The 20,103-nt window shown below is 36.6% G+C and overlaps 1 protein-coding gene across 3 annotated transcripts in view; it reads left to right on the forward strand.

The window, feature by feature from the left end:
* LOC150088166 (uncharacterized) overlaps positions 1 to 20,103 on the forward strand; it is a 323,234-nt gene that overhangs the window by 142,000 nt on the left and 161,131 nt on the right. The window lies entirely within an intron of this gene.

Genomic DNA, 20,103 nt, shown 5'->3' on the forward strand with positions numbered 1-20,103 from the left:
AAAACGCCTGTGCCATTAACAAACACAGACCATGGTTTGAAAAATTTACCATATGAGCCTTGTGCAAAGCTCTGATCACATACTCCCTCCTGTTTGGGAAAAACTTCACACACCCAATTTAATAATAATTCTCAGTTTTTTCAACTTATACCTGTTAAGTAAATCCTCAGATCCTTAATGTTGTTAGACAAATGTGTACAGCAATGTCATCTTTTGTGCCCTTAAAAATTGATAACTACAACACCATTAAATTTAGCCCCTGGCAGACATATCCTAGTCTGTTCCACCTATCCATTTTGCACAGTATATATCCCATTTCCCTGGCAATAACTATTTCTGTGAGACCAGTGCTTTTAGCTGTTGGGATTCCACAGTGTTGTCTATTACAAAGATGTTGGATTAAGCTTTGAGCTGGGCAGCCGAGTGATTGACGGATCTTTTATTTGAATTCCTTCAAGGGCATCAATCCCCTTCTTAAAGCTGTCATATTCACCTATGAGAATGTTGAACATGTGCTTTATCTCTTCACACTCTTTGCACTGGAAACACATAAAGGGATATCCCTTATGGCTCTGTAATGTCTCACAACAGATGTCTCTGTAAACATGCAACAGGTAGTTTACAGAGCAAGTCTGTCATGTTTACAGAGCAAGGGCAGTTCTGTGAATCAGGAATTCATAGAAGAACTGCCCTTGGTAGTTTTCCTTCAAGCTAAAGCGTTCCTAGTACATTGAACTCTTTGCTTTCTGCTCTAGGCCTGAGACATAATTTAAAAACTTAAATTTAAAAAAAAATATATCACATTAAACTTAAGAGATATATAACAGTACAATAATAATGCTACGCTATTTTCAGGTTATGCAACAGTAGTATATACTATGCTTTGAAATCAATTTTGTATTGTTATCAGTTTATATAAACTTCATGTAAACACTTCTAATATTAATTATACTCCTACAGGATTCTATAAAAGTATATTAAATAGCATTTATATTATTCTTATATCGATGCAGTGAACAATGGCTGCAGAATTCTCTCATACTGCAATTCACGTTTTTCTATCTTTTATAATAAAAATAATATAATTTCACAGATATTATTTTACTACTGCAACTCATGCTATGACCTACAAAATTTATGGGCAGTTTTTGTGCTTATTTCTTATTACAAATTGTTACTTAAGGGGATAATAGATTTACAATATCGGAGCATTTATTAAATTTACACCAGTTAATTATTTAATCAAATCCTTTTAATATAGTAGTTAGTCTAGATTTGCTGTCCACTGACTGTGATTATCTGATGAATTGTATAGAAAAACTGTGCTTTAACTGATTGCAAATTTGAGAAGTTGATAATCATCTGGACTGGTAAGTGATATTTCACTTCTGCATGCTGTCTGGCAACCCTTTTCTTTCATATTTAAAATTTTTTTTTACTTAATTAAAAGTATCAGACTATAATGATTACAGCAAAAATTTAGTTTCATCACAACCAGAATACTTAAGAATGTGTTATTTTATCATATATTTATATAGAAGAATAACAGCTCATCATTAAAACAGAGTGCTGGTCTGATGTGAGAGGACTGACTTCTAAAACTTCGAATGAAACGTTTTGGAATTATATTGTGATGTCACATAATGACACATCATGGAATTATATTGTGATGACACATTGGAATTATATTGTGATGTCACATGATGTCATCAATATTTTGTGTATTGACAAGTTCTAATGTGATCAAAGGCTAACTCTAAAGCATGCAGCTCTGCAATGTATATGCTGCATTCAGGAGGAATCTGCTGAGATATAATAGTGTCTGGAAGGACAACAGCAGATCCTACTCATGATTCCAACTTCGAGCCATCTGGGTAAACTGACAGGAAGTTGGAGTGTTCAGTTCGGTGTGCTCAGTAGAGCTGGAAGTAGACAGATGATGGAATATCAGACTTTACCCAGTTCTTAAAGGAAAAGTCGCATGATGGAATATGAGCATGCCAGAGTGGAAGGGTTTGCTTTGGTATTTGGGCAACCTTGTCTACTGTGATGTTAAACTCTCCGAGTAGCTCTTGGACACAAATACAAAAAGGACAATTGGCAGTTTGATTGGCACTATACAAATCTTCCTAATGTAGCTCAAAAATGGATATCCACATAGGATGGTCTGGCAGCAATTTCAGTTTTAAAGCGTACTTAAAGACAACTGCTTATGTCGAAGTGAGAGCGGTGGTTCATTTGCTTCCTTGTATAGGCTCTGGACAGAAAATGTTCAAAATGCTCCAGTAGTGATATGGATAACCTCATGATGGGCAGAGTCCAGCCATCGAAATACGCCACCTCTCGCTGAAGCATATACCTTGGACTGCAGTCTAGTTTGGATTGTATAAGTGCATGGTACATGTGTAGTAAGGTGTACAATGTTCTCCCCAGGACCTGTCGAATGGGTACACCACTCGGTGAATTTAACTGAACGCCCAGCTAAAATTTTAGCAATTGTCGCAGTACCATACGGTACTGCTCACGTTTATTAATTTGAACATACTTGCGATTGAGGTCAATGCGACAGGAGCATATAATGTTAAATTATGCAATTAATTTTTGTTCTGGATCACTTAAGTCACATTTATAAATAAAAAAAAATTATAATATTGCGAAGTATTACACTTCCCCACCCGGCTTCTTCATAATGCCACCTGGCGGGCAGAATTTTCTGGGTTGAAACGGTTTTGATTTTTTTGTCGTCTACTAACGAATTGTGAAAATACCAAATTCTAATTTCAATTGTTGAAAAAAAGACATTTAGAATCTTTTTTTTTAGATTGTAAAATCTCAATTGTATGTTTCCTATTTTAAGTGATTTACCTATTGAAGATGTATTGCAGCCTCAAAATGATTAAATTGTCGAAAAAAATAAATGCTTTAAAATGTTAAACGTGTTCGGATTCTTTTCATTCTTAAAACCCTTTAACCTCATCCAAGCCAAGGATGTTTTTTTTAAAACAAATATGCTGTTGTAGAAATAGGATCCAAATTGTATTGTGCAAAGGCTGTGAAAGAAACATTAAAAAAAATCCTAAAATTAGTGCTCCTACTTCTGTATTTTTTCCTATGTTTAAAATTTTTTTTCCCATGTATTTTTATATTTTCTGTATATGCCTTGTTTTCACTGTAATTTTGAAATATTGATCCTAATCAGTGCATTATATCAATTTTGTTTTTTTTATTACGGTCAGTATAGTAGAGTATCTGCCTGTTGGGTAGTGCCACCCAGAGCCGGCCCGAGGGGGGTGTGAACGGTGCGAGCGCACAAGGCCCCGCATCGCTGACTGATTTTGCAAAATAAAAATGGTTTCATTTTTTTTTTTTTTTTGTTTTAATACTGTTGCAAAATCTAGCGACGTCACCATAAAATGGCCATATTTTTAATATACATAAGAAATAAAATGTCAATAATCATGTTATTAACATTATCTGAAAGCCCGCCAAGAATTCTCCAAAGAACACGGAAAAATATAGTTTCTTTCAAATATATTTAAAATATCTCTCCTTACAAATAAAAATAATAATTATATAATAATTTATTGGAGTTTCATTTGAAATTATTGAATAAATATTCCCCAAAAATACAAATATATATATATATATATATATATATATATATATATATATATTATGACAGCTGATCGTACATCGTACGTTTCTTTCGTGAGGTGTGAAAATAAATAACATATTCACATCTATTTTGCAACATGACTAGTAGAGACAGAGATGCAGGAAGAAAGTATATGTGTGGCTCTGATAAATTGAAGAAAAAAGAGAGAAGAAATTACGGAAAAGCAGAGGAACTCCCTTGCAAAATTTTTAAAAACCGAAAATGTGCAACAAACTGAAGAAATGCATAATTCACAGTTACTGGAAGATCAAACTCGCGGAAATGAAATTACGCCATGCGACATCTACGAAAACGATCCTGATCATCATAAACCCTGCTCTCATCCTAATGAAGAGGAAAGTGATGATAAGAAAACTGTAGAACGGGAAGATAATCATGAAGTAGAGGGAAACTTACAGACAGAGGATTTTTTGTCAGCGTTGAACAAAGAACAAGATGAATTATTCCGAGGACCGCAGCTTCAAGAGAATCGACAAAGACGAAAATGTCGATATCAGTGATCCTAGTACTTGACCTGAAATTATAACTGATAAATTTAGAATGGCTATCATACAAAATGGCGTGACGCAAGTAAAAAAACTACGATTTTCCGAAAGATAAAAATAACAGAAGTTTTTCTGAAAATTATTACTTAAGAAAATTAACGAATGGGGAACATCAAGAACTAAGGTGGTTACTCTTCTCAAAGTACAAAGATGCCACATTGTGTTATGCGTGTAAGTTATTCTCTTCAAATACTACTTCTCTGTGTTTAACTGGACTTAACGATTGGGTACATTTAAGTTCGCGATTACAAAGTCATGAAAGATCAGAATATCATTTACAAGCTATGCACAAATTGTTACAACTTGAAAAGAATTTGAAACTTGGAAACACTATTGCAAAGAACATGAAAAAATAATTAAAAACGAAACACCGCATTTAAAATGTGTTTGTGAATGAATAGTGGCTGCAATTTTATATTTATCAGAGCATAATTTGGCGTTCAGGGGCAGTAGCGATGCTTTATATAAACCGCACAATGGTAATTTCTTAGGTCTCATAAAATTACTTGCAAGATTTGATCCAATCGTGAAACAACATTTGGATCGGTGCGTAGAATCAGCATCGCATTCCTATTTATCTCATAGAATACAAGATGAACTGATTTCTGCTTTGGCTAAAAAAGTTAGAAAGGAAATAATAAATACAATTAAGAAAGCTAAGTACGTATTTCACAATTTTATTAGATTGCACTCCAGACGTAAGCCATCAAGAACAATTATCTGTTATTTTAAGATATGTTAATGTAGATAATCCTGAAAATGATGTGAGTATACAAGAACGATTTATTTATTTTGAAACAGTAAAAGACTCGACAGGAAAAGGGTTATCAGCCAAAATTGAAAGCATATTAGAAAAGGAGGAATGAGATTTAGGGAACTGTTGAGGACAGGGGTATGATAACGGAGCTCATATGAGAGGTTTATATAAAGGCGTGCAAGCACTTATCCTGCAAAAGAATTCCAAAGCACAGTATATGCCCTGCATTAGTCATTTGAATGTAGTTCTTGGAGACATTTCAAAATCATCTTCTCTTACAAATTCATTTTTTGGGACTTTACAAAGCATATATAATATTTTTGCAAGTTCTGTGATACGCTGGGATATATTAAAAGAGCATGTCAAACATCTTATTCCAAAACCACTGTCAGAAACGAGGTGGGAATGTCACCTCGAAAGTGTGAAATCTGTGAGATACCAAGTACCACAATTTTTCCCTAGCTTTGAAATACCTTTATGAACATACCAGTGACATGAAAACGAAATCCAATCAATTGAAAATAAACTTACTTCATTTGAATTTTTTATTAAGTTTGGTCATTTGGTATGACATACTTAATGAAGTAAATATTGTGAGCAAGATATTTCAAAATTCAAATATAGATATCGGTACTGCAAATTCACATTTAAAAGGCCTTTTAAATTTTTTTTTTTTGAACAGTATCGTGGATCGGGATTCAAATCTTCTTTAATAACTGCAAAGGAAATGGCTGAAGAATTACAAGTGACATCTGAATTTAAGAATCAAAGAACTGGACGAAAAACAAAGCAATTTTGTTATGAAGGAACTGATCAGCCTATTTCATCAGGCGAAGAATATTTCAGAATTCAATATTTTCTAGTCGTAATCGATAGTGCGATTATTTCTTTTAAGAAAAGATTCGAAATTTATCACGAACATGAGACATCATATGGTTTTTTTATATAATTCGAATAATATTCAAAAACTGACTGAAAACGATCTTCTTAAATGCGACCTTGCAAGACGATATTGATTGCATTGATTTATTTAATGAAATCAAAATTTGTTGTCGAGTTTTGCCTTCCAGGATTACAATATTTACTGACAAATAATTTATTTGAATTGTATCCAAATTTTGTTACTGTTCTGAAAATTATATTAACCTTACCAATTACTGTCGCATCTGCAGAAAGATCTTTCTCAAGATTGAAAATAATAAAAAATTACTTGAGATCTAGCATTAGTCAAGAACGATTTACCTCATTAGCCATTTTATCTATCAAATCCGAAATAGCCAAAAAACTAAATTATGATGATACAGTATTATCAACAAATTTGCTATAAAACATGTAAGAAAATGAAACAAAAATCACGTATTGTGACCTTATTCGATTAAGTCGCATACCAAATTGTATTCTATAAGTATATAAAGCAATTATTTTTCTTATTTGATTTATTAAAGATTTTTTTGTGATTGAAATGTTAATTTTATTAAAATAATTTAATTATTTATCATTTTCATGTAATCCTTACTAAACCAATTTGTGCAATGTAATAAATATCAAAATGCAATAAATTATTTTGTTGTACGAAATTTGTATCAAGGCCCCGCAAGTCAACTTTGCACTGGGCCCCGCTTTTGTTCGGGCCGGCTCTGGTGCTCCCCCCCCCTTATTAGAACATTCTTTGGCCTATGTTAATTATGCGTTGTATTTCCTATATTTTAGCCATGTTATTTTCCTATATTTTTTGCCCAGATTTTTTTTGTATCCTTTGATACTTCATTTTATTTTCTCATAAGGCTGGTAGAAGCACTACAAAATATGTATTGTGGAAAAAAAGGAACTTTTTGCAAAGATTAAATCAAAAAAATCCTCAAATTAAAAGCAAAATTGTGTTGGACTTTACATGTAGTGTATAACCAAGATAGCCTGGGGAAAGTTGATGTACTTCTCAGAAGTAAATACTGTCACTGTTGAACTATGAAGCCAGTTGCAAACTGACAACTATTATCAACTTAAGAAGGAAAAGAACACAAATTTTTTATATCCTAAACAATTCATAATTATTTTTACTGCTTTATTGACAGCAGCAGCTATTAACTACTAAACAGAATTTAAAAGGATATTTGCTCTTTTCAAACTAAAGTGATTTGATTTCTGAGAAATGGATCAGTGTGATAATGAGCAGTTTAAGCTTGTATTTTGTTATGAATTATGTTGATTTCCTCAACTTTCTGAACCTTTGATTATTTTTCCCTGTGCAAGAATTTGAGTATATGTAAAGTTTTTTTTTTTTTTAAGGACCATACTGTTGTTCAAGATCCAGATTGCATAAACAAATTCTGAAACAGTAGGAAGACACTCAATTATGCAGCTGGTTAATTTCTGCTGCTGAAAAAACCTGGAAGTCCACCAATTTGAATGGCCCCAGGTGCCAAGCAATTTCTGTGTGTTCCTCAAAGCATTATCCCCAAAGAGCCTTTAAGTGAATAGGTTATATTTTATTTCAACTATCATTTTTTTTTATTTATAAATTAGGGTCTCATCTCTTTCAACTACATGAAGTAGGCAAAGGCTCAGAAAGGAAATCCTTTGTTTCTTTTTCTAACAGTAGTAACAACTTAATTCACTCCTTGGTCACCTTGTGGAACTGCTTCTGCCTCCTCATGGCAGGGCCTAAAACCTGGCTGGTAAAGTTTTGCTCCTTTTACTCCAGGCAAAAGAAGCAAAACACGAATTGTGACAATTTTCCATCGATTAAGACTGCAAATCCAAATCCTATGGATTTGCATCAAGCCAATAATGACTCAACTAACCTAATATGCTCCTCAAATAGAATATCCAAGTTTCCTGATTCTGCATTCTCAAATAAACCAGTCCATAAGAAATCTGTCATTTCTTATTCAGATCGTATGTTGTTATTGTTGTTTGAGAGCTATTTGCACAAGAACAGCTTAGGTTAAGCTGCTCTTGTACCAATTTGGTTAGCCTAGCGTAGGTTAAGTGAATTTCATATTTCAACATTTTTCACTTTTCTTTATAATCATGTAGCTTCTCCATAAATGGTATGCTATTAATTTTATGTTTTGGAAGTATCCAGTTAAATTAAGGAAAAAGAAAATGTCAGTAATATTTGTTTGGTCATCTAAAATTGTTTTAAGCATTAGGTTGTTTAGCACATTCATTATTGTTTGAAATGCTCTTAGACATTCTCTGCTAAATCTGGGACAGTTCACCATGAAGTGATGCAGTTAGTGGAACTTGAAAGTTTTGGCATTGAGGAGGGTCCTTAACTTTTTTACTTGGAGGTGAGTCATATGTTTATGCCGATTCGCAGTCGAGCAAGGGTCCCTTCTTCATGTTTGTAGTCTAATCTTGCCAGTGTTTTTGCCATTGTTTTTACTGCTTTGGTGGATTAAGGACTTGTAATCTGAATATGGTATTGAGCAAAAGGCATAATCAGAGGTGGTAGCTTCTCTTGCTGCTTTGTCTGCATTTTTGTTTCCAGTTATTACTGATGTATTGTCTGCATTTTTGTTTCCAGTTATTCTGATGGATCTCAGGCCACGCAGTGGCCTGAGATCCATCAGAATCTGATATTGTGATTTCTTTCTATAGCAGTGATACTGAATATTGGACCTGTTGGAATATTAGCATTCTGCAAAGCAATAACAGAGCTAAATGAGTCAGAAAATTATGCTGTTTGCTATCTTCTTATGTTTAATTTGCTTTATGGCCATCAAAATGGCTTGTAATTCGGCAGTAAAACTACTGCATTCTTTTGGGAGTTGTTGGATGATGGTGTTATCTTCAAAATGAACTGCAGCTCCTACACAAGTCTGTTTTTGACCCATCAGTATATAAGAAAGTGTGATGTGCATATTGGACTTTGTGTGCTGCATGTAGCTGCTAGTAATTTGTTCTCCATAGAGTTGTTTTCCCAGGATTGAAAATACAGGCCATATATGGGTTGAACTATACTCCATGATTGACTGGTCTGTGCAGTCGTTGTTGGTTTGTTGTTTAATGGCACAAGGGCTGCTAAGGCCATATTGTGCCTGATTCTATTTACCACTGCAGTTGAAATGTTAAAATCTGTTTGATAATTGTGTCTGCTTCAAGAATGCAAAAAACTCAGCTATATTTGCAGTCTCCAATCAGATTAGATAATGTTAAAGGTTCTTGCAGATGTGAAAGCAATGTTAAAATTGTGATTAGAACATTAATGTAATGGTTACAATTTAGTAGGATATGCTTCACCATAAGTGCAGTCTGACAAAATGTACAAATAGGCAGATCTTCCCCCATGAACGGATAAATATGGGTTAGATGCATGTGCCTAATACACGTCCTAGCCAGGATCACATCCTCTTGCCTATTTGATCTCATGCTTGATGCACAAAATTGAGGTTCTTGTTTAAATTGCAGCAGCTTATTACTGCCCTGAGCCTGCCAGATCTGCAACCACTGTTCTTCACAGACGTTTTTTATGATTGATTTGTAATCTATATACAGTACTTGGTAGTTAGGAGAGCACACAGTGGTTGGATGTTTAGCGGCTTAATCTGCATATGCATTTCCTTTGATGCTTACATGACCTGGTATCCAACAGAAAGTGACTGATTGGTTGGCAGCATGTAACACAAATCTGTAATCTGATTTGCTTCAAGATCAGGTGGATTGGGTTGGATGAATTTTTTAATGCTGTTATTGCACTCAAACAGTTAGAATAGATCATTGTTTGCTTACAGGACAGATCAGTTACGTGATCTAGAGCTATCTTTACAGCAAAAAGTTCGGCAGTATAGACACTGCATTCCTTCAGAAGAGACACAGAACTAGAAAAGACAATAGAAACTGCATCTGCACTTACTGTTGTATTTGTTTTTGAGCCATTAGTGCATATATGAAAATACTGAGAATTTTTAGCTACATGAGCAGCATGGAGTTGTCTGATGGTGGGATCTGCTGCCTGTTTTTTTCCCCCATTGTGTGTGTGTGAGAGAGAGAGAGAGATCACAGACCGGTATATAACTAGACCATGGAGGTTCGTAAGTGTTTGTCTCCTGAAAGACATTATCTATATGTTAGTTCCAGCATTCTATTAACTGTAGTAGCCTTATTCCAATTGGCTTGTTTTCGTTAGGTTTGTTGTCATAAAAGGTGGTCCACTGGGGCTCAAACGAGTATGGCCAGGTAGGATAGTAGTAGTAGTAGTAGTAGTAGTGGCACATGATGCAAGAAAGCAAGTGTAGGAGCTTATGCAGCATCAGCCAAAAAAAAAAAAAAAAAAATCATCACACCATTCCCTCCAAATGCCTGTCCAGTTCCTCCTTAAATTTATTTAACCTATCAACTTCCACAACGACAGATGGAAGTTTGTTCCAGCAATTAACCACCCGCTGGCTAAAGGCAAATTTCCGCACATCTATTCTACATCTGTCCTTTCTTAATTTGAACTTATGTCCCCGTAGGTTCGTAATCTGAACAAGTGGAAGGATCCCATCAGAATTCAGCGTGCTCAACCCATTCAAGGCCTTATAGACCTCAATCAGATCACCGCGCAGGTGCCTAGTCTCCAGCCACTGCAATTTGCAGAACTTAAGCCTCTCTTGGTAAGAGAATCCTTTCATTCCCCTCACCAATCGTGTTGCTCTTCTCTGTACACGCTCAAGCAAATCTACATCCTTCCTAAAATGAGGCCTCCAGACCTGTACGCAGTACTCAAGGCGTGGCCTGACCATTGCCTTATACAGAGGGACAATCACCTCCTTTTCCCTGCTAGCAAAATTCCTATATATCATTGACAAAACCCCATGACCTGCCCTAGCAGCCTGTCTGCATTGCTCAGAAAACTTCATATCTGACTGCACAATTACTCCCAGGTCTTTTTCATTTTCTACCACCTTAAGTGTAGTACCACACAGTTGGTACGTTTCTCTGGGGTTACTTCTACCCATATGCAGTACTTTGCATTTGTCAAGGTTGAACTTCAGTTGCCACTTCTTAGCCCATCTGCCCAAATTATCTAGATCCTGTTGCAGTAGCACACTGCCATTACTGTCATTAACAACCCTGCCAACCTTTGTGTCATCTGCAAACTTCGACATTAAGCCTGATATACCTTCATCAATATCATTGATAAATACACAAAACAACAGTGGACCCAACACCGAACCCTGTGGGACTCCACTAATAACATTAGTCCATGAAGAGCAGCACCCATTGATTACCACCCTCTGTCTTCTCCCACTTAACCATCCTTTTATCCATTGTAGCAACTTACCCTTAATACCATTCTGCTCCAATTTGTACAGTAGTCTTCCATGCGCAACAGTGTCAAAAGCTTTCCTGAAATCCAAGTATATGATATCAAAATTATTTTTCGCATCCAGTTCCTTTGTGACCACATCATAATAACCAATCAAATTTGTCAGACAAGACTTTCCCTTAACAAACCCATGCTGTGTTTGAATTATTGCTGCAGTCTTGTCTAGATGATCCTGCAATGCATCTTTAACCAGTGACTCCATTATTTTACCCGGAACAGAAGTTAAACTAACTGGTCTGTAATTACTCGTGTCACCCTTCGATCCACCTTTGTGAATTGGGGACACATTTGCACATCTCCAGTCCGTGGGAACCTCCCCTGAGTCCAAGGATGCTCTCATAATTATGGCTAAGGGTTTGCTTAGTTGCTTTGCCGCCTCCTTTAAAATAACTGGATAGATCCCATCCACCCCAGGTGCCTTTCTTATGTTTAACTTCAACAATTTCTCCTCCACTTTGCTCTCAGTTATTACAAAATCATTAAGCACACTGCTACAATTTGATAACCTTCTTCCATTTTCAAACTGTAATAATTCCTCACGTGTGAATGTAGATGCAAAATACTCATTCAGTTTGTTTGCTATCTGAGCAGGATCATCAACAGTCGAACCATCGATGTCAAGTGGACCAATCATATTCATCCCCTTCCTTTTAGAGTTTATATAAGTAAAGAAATCCTTGCTGTTTTTCTTAGCATCCTTTGCCAAAGATTTCTCGTAATCCGCCTTCGCCTGCCGAACCTCCTTTGTGACCTGATTACAGACTAGCTTATATCTGCCACAGGCTTCTGCGTCACCTGATAATTTATATGCATCCCATGCATTTTTCTTCTCTGTCACGAGTCTCATTAGTTCATTTGATAACCATTTAGGCCTAAACCTTGAACGATATTTCTTAATCGGTATATAAAGTCTAGTAGCTTCCACGATTAATTCCTTGAATGCTTCCCACTTAGAATTTACTGTTGGTAACATCGTCAGTTGATCCCACTGTACAGAATTTAAAAACTGTCTGAGACCACTGTACTCCCCTTTACGGAAGCAAAAACCCTTTCCTTTACCCCTGACGGTAGTTACCTCTTTGAGTAAATCCCACTTCAGCACACTGTGATCACTGCCACCTAGTGGTTCCTTTATCTGCAAATTCTTAATACACGAATGATCACTGCTGATAACCAGATCAAGAGTATTACTTTCTCTGGTTGCCTCTCGAACATGCTGCTGCAGAAAACAATCATCCAATAAATCCACAAAAGTCTGACTGGTGTGTGAGTGACCAACCCACAAGTTCCAGTCAATATCTGGGAAGTTAAAATCCCCCATTATAAGACATTCAGATTTACTGGCCCACTCTATTTCTCTGTACAATTGTTCATTGTACTCATTCAAGTCATTAGGCTTATAACACACTCCTACCCTTATTTTTCCTTTCGCAGTGCTTATCTCGCACCAAACTGACTCAACAGAGCACTGTTCATCTATATTAACTGGGTGCACTTCCTTTGATTTTATGTTTTTCTTAATTAACAGCATAACACCCCCTCCCTTTCTGTCCTGTCTATCCTTTCTGTACACATTGTACTCCCCAAATTCCAGTTCTGCATTCCTTATATCTTTGTGACACCACGTCTCTGCTATCCCAACAATATCCGCCTTTGATGTGTTGACCAACACTTCAAATTCATCAAATTTATTACTATACTTCTAGCATTGGTATACATGCAAGCATACATGCTCCTATGCCTATTCCTTGTTACCCTAACACATCCCATATACCCAACTATTCCATGATGACTGCCATCCGTCCCTGAAACCCCCAACACCCCTCGCTCCAGGTCGCTTCTTATTCTAATAGAAGTTGTGCAAGAATCACCTTCACCTCTGCCTGCGGTTACTGTTAAACTATTAGTCTTTGTATCCCCCCAAACTAGCAGTTTTCCGATCCACCTAACACTGCCTCGATAGCATCAGCAAATATTCTTGCACCCTTTCTATTTAAGTGTATCCCATCCCTGTAGAAGCAATCTCTCCTGTTAACAAGTACAGTCCAGGCTGAAAAAAATTCTACCCCTTGAGCCTTGCACAATCCTTCCAGGGCCAAATTGATCGACAAGGCTCTCATCATGTACTCCCTCCTATCGTGTCTGGGCAGAATTGCAGACACTTTCAAATTCAACCCTATTTCACGGCTTTTTTTCAACAGTGACCTGTACTTGTTGAGTAATTCTGCCGGTCTCCTACTCTTAATATCATTAGTGCCAACGTGTACAACTATATCACCTTTTGTGCCCTTGAAAGATGATATCCGCTCTACAACGTCATCAACCTTTGCCCCTGGCAGACATACCCTGGTCCTGTTCCACCTATCCTTTTTACAAAGGATGTTCCCCGTTTCCCTGACAATAGAGTCACCAACAACAACTAGTTCCTGTGGGACCAGCGCATTCTGCCTTAGGGGTTGCCGCTGTGTTGCGCGATGACCAAGTGCAAGCTCTGGCGTTGATGTGGGCAGCTGAGAGCCTGATGGGCCCCTCAATTTAGTTCCTTCGAGGGCATCCACCCTGTCCTTCAAGCTCTCATATAAGCCCATAAGAACGCTGAGTTGTTGCCTGATTTCGATACACTCCTTGCATCGCGCACACACAAAGACATCCCCCATGGCAATATCATGTTCCGTTCCAGAGAGTTCGGCAAACATTTCACAAGTTGCACATTTCTTTAGGCTGTGATGCGTTGGAGAACTGCCCCCCTCAGTTCTCCCCCGAGTCACAGCACTCCTGCCACTTTGTGCCCGTTGCTTTGCTGCTCTAGTTTGGGGCATGGTAGTTTAAATTAATAAAATCAATAAATTAAATATCAATAGTATTTGAATAGAAACTATTAAATAGAAACAGTGAAGCGTATTACTATATAATTATGCGTTAGAGCTACCTAGCTACCTCAATTAAAAAAATTTGAATTCCCTACCACTATATCCAAAAACAATGGCTACAAAAATGGAACGAAATAACGGTTTTACCTATCGTAAGTAAAATCCACAAAAACTCTTTATCTAAATTAAAAATAAAAAATAACCAGCGTAACTATAACTATATGACTACGTATTAAGTACAATATAAAATAACAATCATGTAAATAACAGGTAAACACTTATCGTTTTTGCAGAGCCTGTAACTGATAGCTGTAACTTTTAAAGAGATTCAGCGCCCTCTCAAGGATGAAAGGGAAGACTCCGTATTTTTGCTGCATAGTTGAGTAGCAACATTTTCCTCCAAAAATGGAGTGGAGGTTCGTGTGCCTCTATATATAGACTATGTACAGGGGATGTTCTGAATGCTCCTAAAGCAATCCTTAGAGCACTGTGATGGATAGTGTCTAGCTGAAGTAGTGCACTCTTCCTCGCCAAGTCGTCGATTGGAGCTCCGCAATCCAAGCGAAATCTAATTAAAACCCTGTATAATTAAAACAGTGTATTGGTCAGCACCCCATGCTGATGACGATAGTACTCTGAGGATATTTAATTTTTTTAAGCAAATGGTTCTCAGATATGCTGTATGAAATTCAATTTATTGTCCAGGATTAGACCAAGAAATCTGATACTATTGGAAAGAGGTACGGTAAAATTAAGTTGTAATTCAGGCTCAGAGTGGATCTTATACTTTTTATAGAAATGAATACAGTTTGATTTTTGTGCTGATAAGCAGTAGCCATTGCGAGACATCCATGGCTCTATTTTGTTAATTGAGATCTGAATTGAGATCTCTTGATAGAATTCATATTTTTCCCTTGGCACGAGATCATGAGGTCATCTGCATAGTAATATAATTCAACTGTGCTTGGAATATCATGGATGGCGTTGTTTATTTTAATTAAAAATAGAGTAGGACTCAAAATAGATCCCTGAGGAATGCCTTCCTCTTGTATATGGATTTTAGAAAGAACATTTTGATAACGAGCCTGAAAGGTTCTGCCCTAGAGAAAGCTTTGAATAAACAAGGGAAGCCTGTCTCGTAGTCCAAAGGTGTGAAGATCCCATAGAATACCAAAATGCCATGTTGTATCAAAAGCCTTTTCTAAATCCAAACTGACCATAACTAGGTGGTCATTTCTGACAAAAGCATTTCTGATGTTTGATTCTGCTTTAGTCATCATATCAAAAGCCACACTGATTTTTATGCAGGATGTTGTATGACTCTAAAATCCAGGTGAGGCATTTGAGAACCAATTTTTCCAATGTTTTTCCTAAACAACTAGTTAAAATAAATTTTCTGTTTATACTCCGGCACTACAACCAAGTCAGTAGAATTTACAATAAATTGTCAATACAAATATTTATCGTAATTAGTGGTCACAGGCTTGAACCCTGGTCCAATCAAGGAATGCGTACTATGCACTCTCGCTCCTGACCACTCGGCTATGTCAGGCCCAAGGAAATTGGAAAATAGTTAACCAGATTAGAGAGATCTTTTCCTGGTTTAGGGATGGCTAATACAAGTGAATGTCTCTAAGAGTGAGGATAAACATTTTCCTGAAAAATTCAGTTAAAAAATATTAGTAGAGTTTGTAAAACTATGTCATTCAAGTGTTTCAACATAATATAAAATATACCATCTGGGCCAGCCGCACTTTTGGGTGCTCTGTTAAGAGATTCCTTTAACTCGGATATTGTAAAAGGCTGATTATATGGAAGAGAGAGACTGGTGTTGAAATTTAACTTGCAACTTTTCTGCTGCCTCTAATTTTCTGGAATGGAACATCGTATGAATGTTCTGCTGAAGTTTTAGAAAAAGCGTTTGCTGTGTCTCTGGGGGAAGACAGTTCCTATCCATTACAGATCAATATAGGAGAGGATGACAATGGATATTTGCCATTCAGATGTTGGATTTTCCTCCAAATTAATCTAGTATCGGTGTTTTTTGTGATAGTGGTAGCAAACTGTATCCATGAATCTTGTTTGGCCTTTCTTCTTATTTGCCTTGCTTTAGCATTGAGTTTCTTATAGTTTATAAGGTTAATACTAGTGGGATGCTTGCATGAAATTTTCCAAGCTTCATTCGTTTCCTTTTTTGTTCTATTACATTCTTCATTCCACCAGCAGTTTTTGCACTTGCGTGGACAAGTAGATGACTGAGGAATAGCTTTATCAGCTCAAAACAGTATTTGTTTTGTGATATCGTCAGTAGCTTCATCTATTGATTGATTCTGTATGTAGTGTTTATCTAAAGTGGTACTTAAGGAAAATGTTATCCAGTTTGCCTTTGAGAATTTCCACCTTCTACAAATTTCCAGATAATTGGAGATAGTTTGAAAATTGCAAGTAATTGGGAGATGATCACTATTATGTGGATTTTCCAATACTGCCCAATGTGTACTTGGGTACAGAGCAGGGGAGCAGATAGATAGATCTATGGCAGAAGTATTTCCTGTGGGAAAATGCACATGAGTATGTGCACCTGTGTACAGCAGAGTTAGATTGTGTGCATCTAGTTATTGTTTTTTATTTGTTTTTTTTTTTAGGAGCATTAGCAACTAAGGCCATATTGTTCCAGGGATATGTGGTGGTCATTCGCTGACCTTTCCACATCCTCCGTATTTGGTGGTCAGGGCTCGAACCTCAGTCTAATCAAGAAGCGTGTGCTACACGTGGGCTGCTCCTGCCGACCTGGCTACAGAGACGCCTGTGTGTCCAGTAATGTTTTCTATTAGCTGCCCTCTTTTATTCATATGTAGATTTCCCCACAAAGGGTGATGTCCGTTAATGTCACCCATCAAACAAATAGGAGGTGGCATCTGGGCAAGGAGATCATCAAATTCTCTGAGTATAAATGTTTGATTAGGCGGAAGATAAATAGAAACAAGTAATAAAATTATTCCAAGTTCTATGCATACAGTAACAACTTCTAAATTAGTTTGCAAGAAGATTTGCCTAGATGGAGCATTAACAGATACTAAAACTGCTACACCTCTATGCACTGCAGTTGCTACATTCCTGTCACGTCTGTACAAAGTATATTTTTTTATATAGGGTGTCACTTGTGGAGTTCAAGTTTCCTGTAAGCAGATACCTGCAGGATTAAGATCTCGTATTGGGCCATAGAGCTCATCTGTATTTGTACGTAGTCCTAGACAATTCCACTGTAAAATGCACTACATTATTTAGTCTTAGTGGTAGGGTGATCTGTATGCTTTTTAGCAGCAATAGCCTTATGGCAATCTTTTTTTGGAAAGTTAGGATGCCCAGTGTCCATATCTTCTTCAATGTAAATTTCTAATGTAGGTTCTTCTTGTGTTGTGTCATTTATGTCCATTACTGCAGTATTAGTTTGGTTCTTAGCAGAAGATTCAGCCTTTTCCATCCTGGTCTCACTTTGGGACTTGATGCCACTGGAAATAGGAATGGAAATTGGGAGTATTACATGTTTGATCTTTATTGTTTTGCTTCACAAATGGCTGAGGAACTGAAAGCATAGCTCTAACCCATTCAGCAAGCGATTTATAAGGTGGAATTGAGTCATTGGTTTGAGTTGCAACAGAGTGACATTTCTTTATAACATTAGCATATGTACGTGCTGGATTATCTTTCACTATATGTCGTCTGGCTTCTTGATAAGTCACCTTATGTTTGACTTTATTTCTGTATTGTTTTTCCAAGCTTTCATAAATCAAAGTTTTTTGAATATGCAGGATGATCCCCCTTGCAATTTGGCCAAACTGGAGATGCTGCAGTACAATCTGTTTGAATGTGTTCTGGGGAACCACATTTTGGGTATACATTGTTTTCTCGACATGTTGTCTGAGAGTATCCGAATTTTTGACACTTATAACAGCATATTGGATTTGGAATATAGGGGCGGATATGAGAATTTAGATAACCAGCTTTAATAGTATTTGGCAAGTTTGGAGTATTAAAAGTGAGCATTATGCTGCATGTTGGAATGAGATTGCCATTCCTACAAGTCAATTCTTTTATCTTGAATGACCTTTTGATTTTGCAGTTCTTTCACAAGCTCCTCTTCCATTAAATTCAACAGCTCCCACTCAGAGATAACACCTTTAGAACTATTTAGGGTTGTGTGGGAGAGATTAACAGGAATTCCCCAGAAAGTTGTAACTTTTAACAACAATTCTGGACTGTGTTGTTTCGACAAGTAAATTCCCTGATTGTAATCTCTTCACCATTTTAGGAGATCCAGCAGCAGTTTCTAGAAATCTCTGTATCATAAATGGAGAGAGTTTGCTCACTGTTTGACTACTTAAGGAATGAATTATAAGGAAAGTTGGATACTCCTGTTGGTAATTGTCTTTTTTTTTTTTTTAGGCTCTTATGATGCGTATTACATTTATCAGAGTTATACTAATCTGTGGCATTTGAGCTCGGAGGCTCTAATGCTGGATAATTTTCTGTATCCGTGTTGGCTCCTTTTCGCCCTGTGGGATTTGCTTTTCCACCCAGGTGACCGGCCCTACCATGGGAAGGCAGGAGCAGTGCCGCTTAGAAGTTAGTACGATTAGTAACTAATAAGAGTAAAGAAAAAGATACTTTCCTTTTCCTGGTTCTATTTTTCTACTTTTAAAAAGTAGAGCTAATCAACAGAAAGACTTATGAAATGAAATAAAACAAGGAAAAACTCAGTCGCTTTAGAAAATTGCTCTAGGAATCGCAGTACAAATAGCACAGAAGATCGCTTGGCACTCAGAGCCTGCGCAGTCATAGTAGCTATCACACTGAAGTGGAAAGTGAAGTGTGGAAAACTTGCAGCTTTCCACACTTCACTTTCCACACTTTTCACAAACACCACAGTGAGCTTGATATAGCTCACTGTGGTGTTTGGAGTCTAACCATCTCAGTGCACTTGGTTTTGTGGAATTGTAAACAGGTGTTCTATAATCTAGCTTGGAATGTACTATTGTGCTCAATAAAGTTAAGAAGTGTACATCGATCTGCATCCCAAGTTGTTACGGAATGGACTTTGATTATGTTTAATTTTTTCAGGCATGAATGTCTCAGTTTAATATGTTCAAGGAATGTTAGTTTCTTATTCAAGAGAAGCCCTAAGAATCTTATGCTTGGTAGTACTGGGATCATATGTCCATCCAGTTTAAGTTCGGGATCAGGGTTTCGTTTTCTAAAGAAGTGCATACATGCAGTTTTTTTTTGTTGAAATCTGGAAGCCATTTGTTTGTGCCCATTTGCTTATTTTGTTTATTGTTCCTTGCAGTTGCCATTCTATATTTCTCATATTCTGAGAGTGATAGGAAATACTGAAATTGTTAACATATAAATCGGCAGCAACGGGTTTTAGGTATATATGTTCAATTATGAAGTTTATTTTGATAGCAAAAAGGGTAGTGGTAAGCACAGACCCCTGAGGCATGCCCTCTTCTTGGGCAAAAACTTTTGAAAGAACATTCTGCAATGTAACTTGAAATGTTGTATATCTTAAGAAATTTTGGATATATTTAAGAAGATGTCCACGTAATCCAAGGTGATATAGGTTTTGAAGAATTCCATAATGCCATACTATATCTTAAGCCTTTTCAATATCGAAACAGATCATTGTATGACATTCTTTAACTAATAAAGGATAAATGCATTCTGTACACTGTTTTCTAATTTGATAAATAAGTCTAGTGTTGAGCAATTTTTTCAGAAACTATGCTGTGCTGTTTCAAGAAGATTATTACTGTTGAAAAACTATGTTAGACAAGTGCTGATAATTTTTTCCATAACTTTTCCTAGGCAACTTGTTAGAGCTATTGCATGGGTCAGACAGATCTTTTCCCAGTTTTGGGATAGCTTTCCCAAATAAT

Source organism: Mastigoproctus giganteus, chromosome 3 (genome assembly GCF_048544385.1).
Source record: "Mastigoproctus giganteus isolate SK-2022 chromosome 3, ASM4854438v1, whole genome shotgun sequence".
Classification (NCBI taxonomy): Eukaryota; Metazoa; Arthropoda; class Arachnida; order Uropygi; family Thelyphonidae; genus Mastigoproctus; species Mastigoproctus giganteus.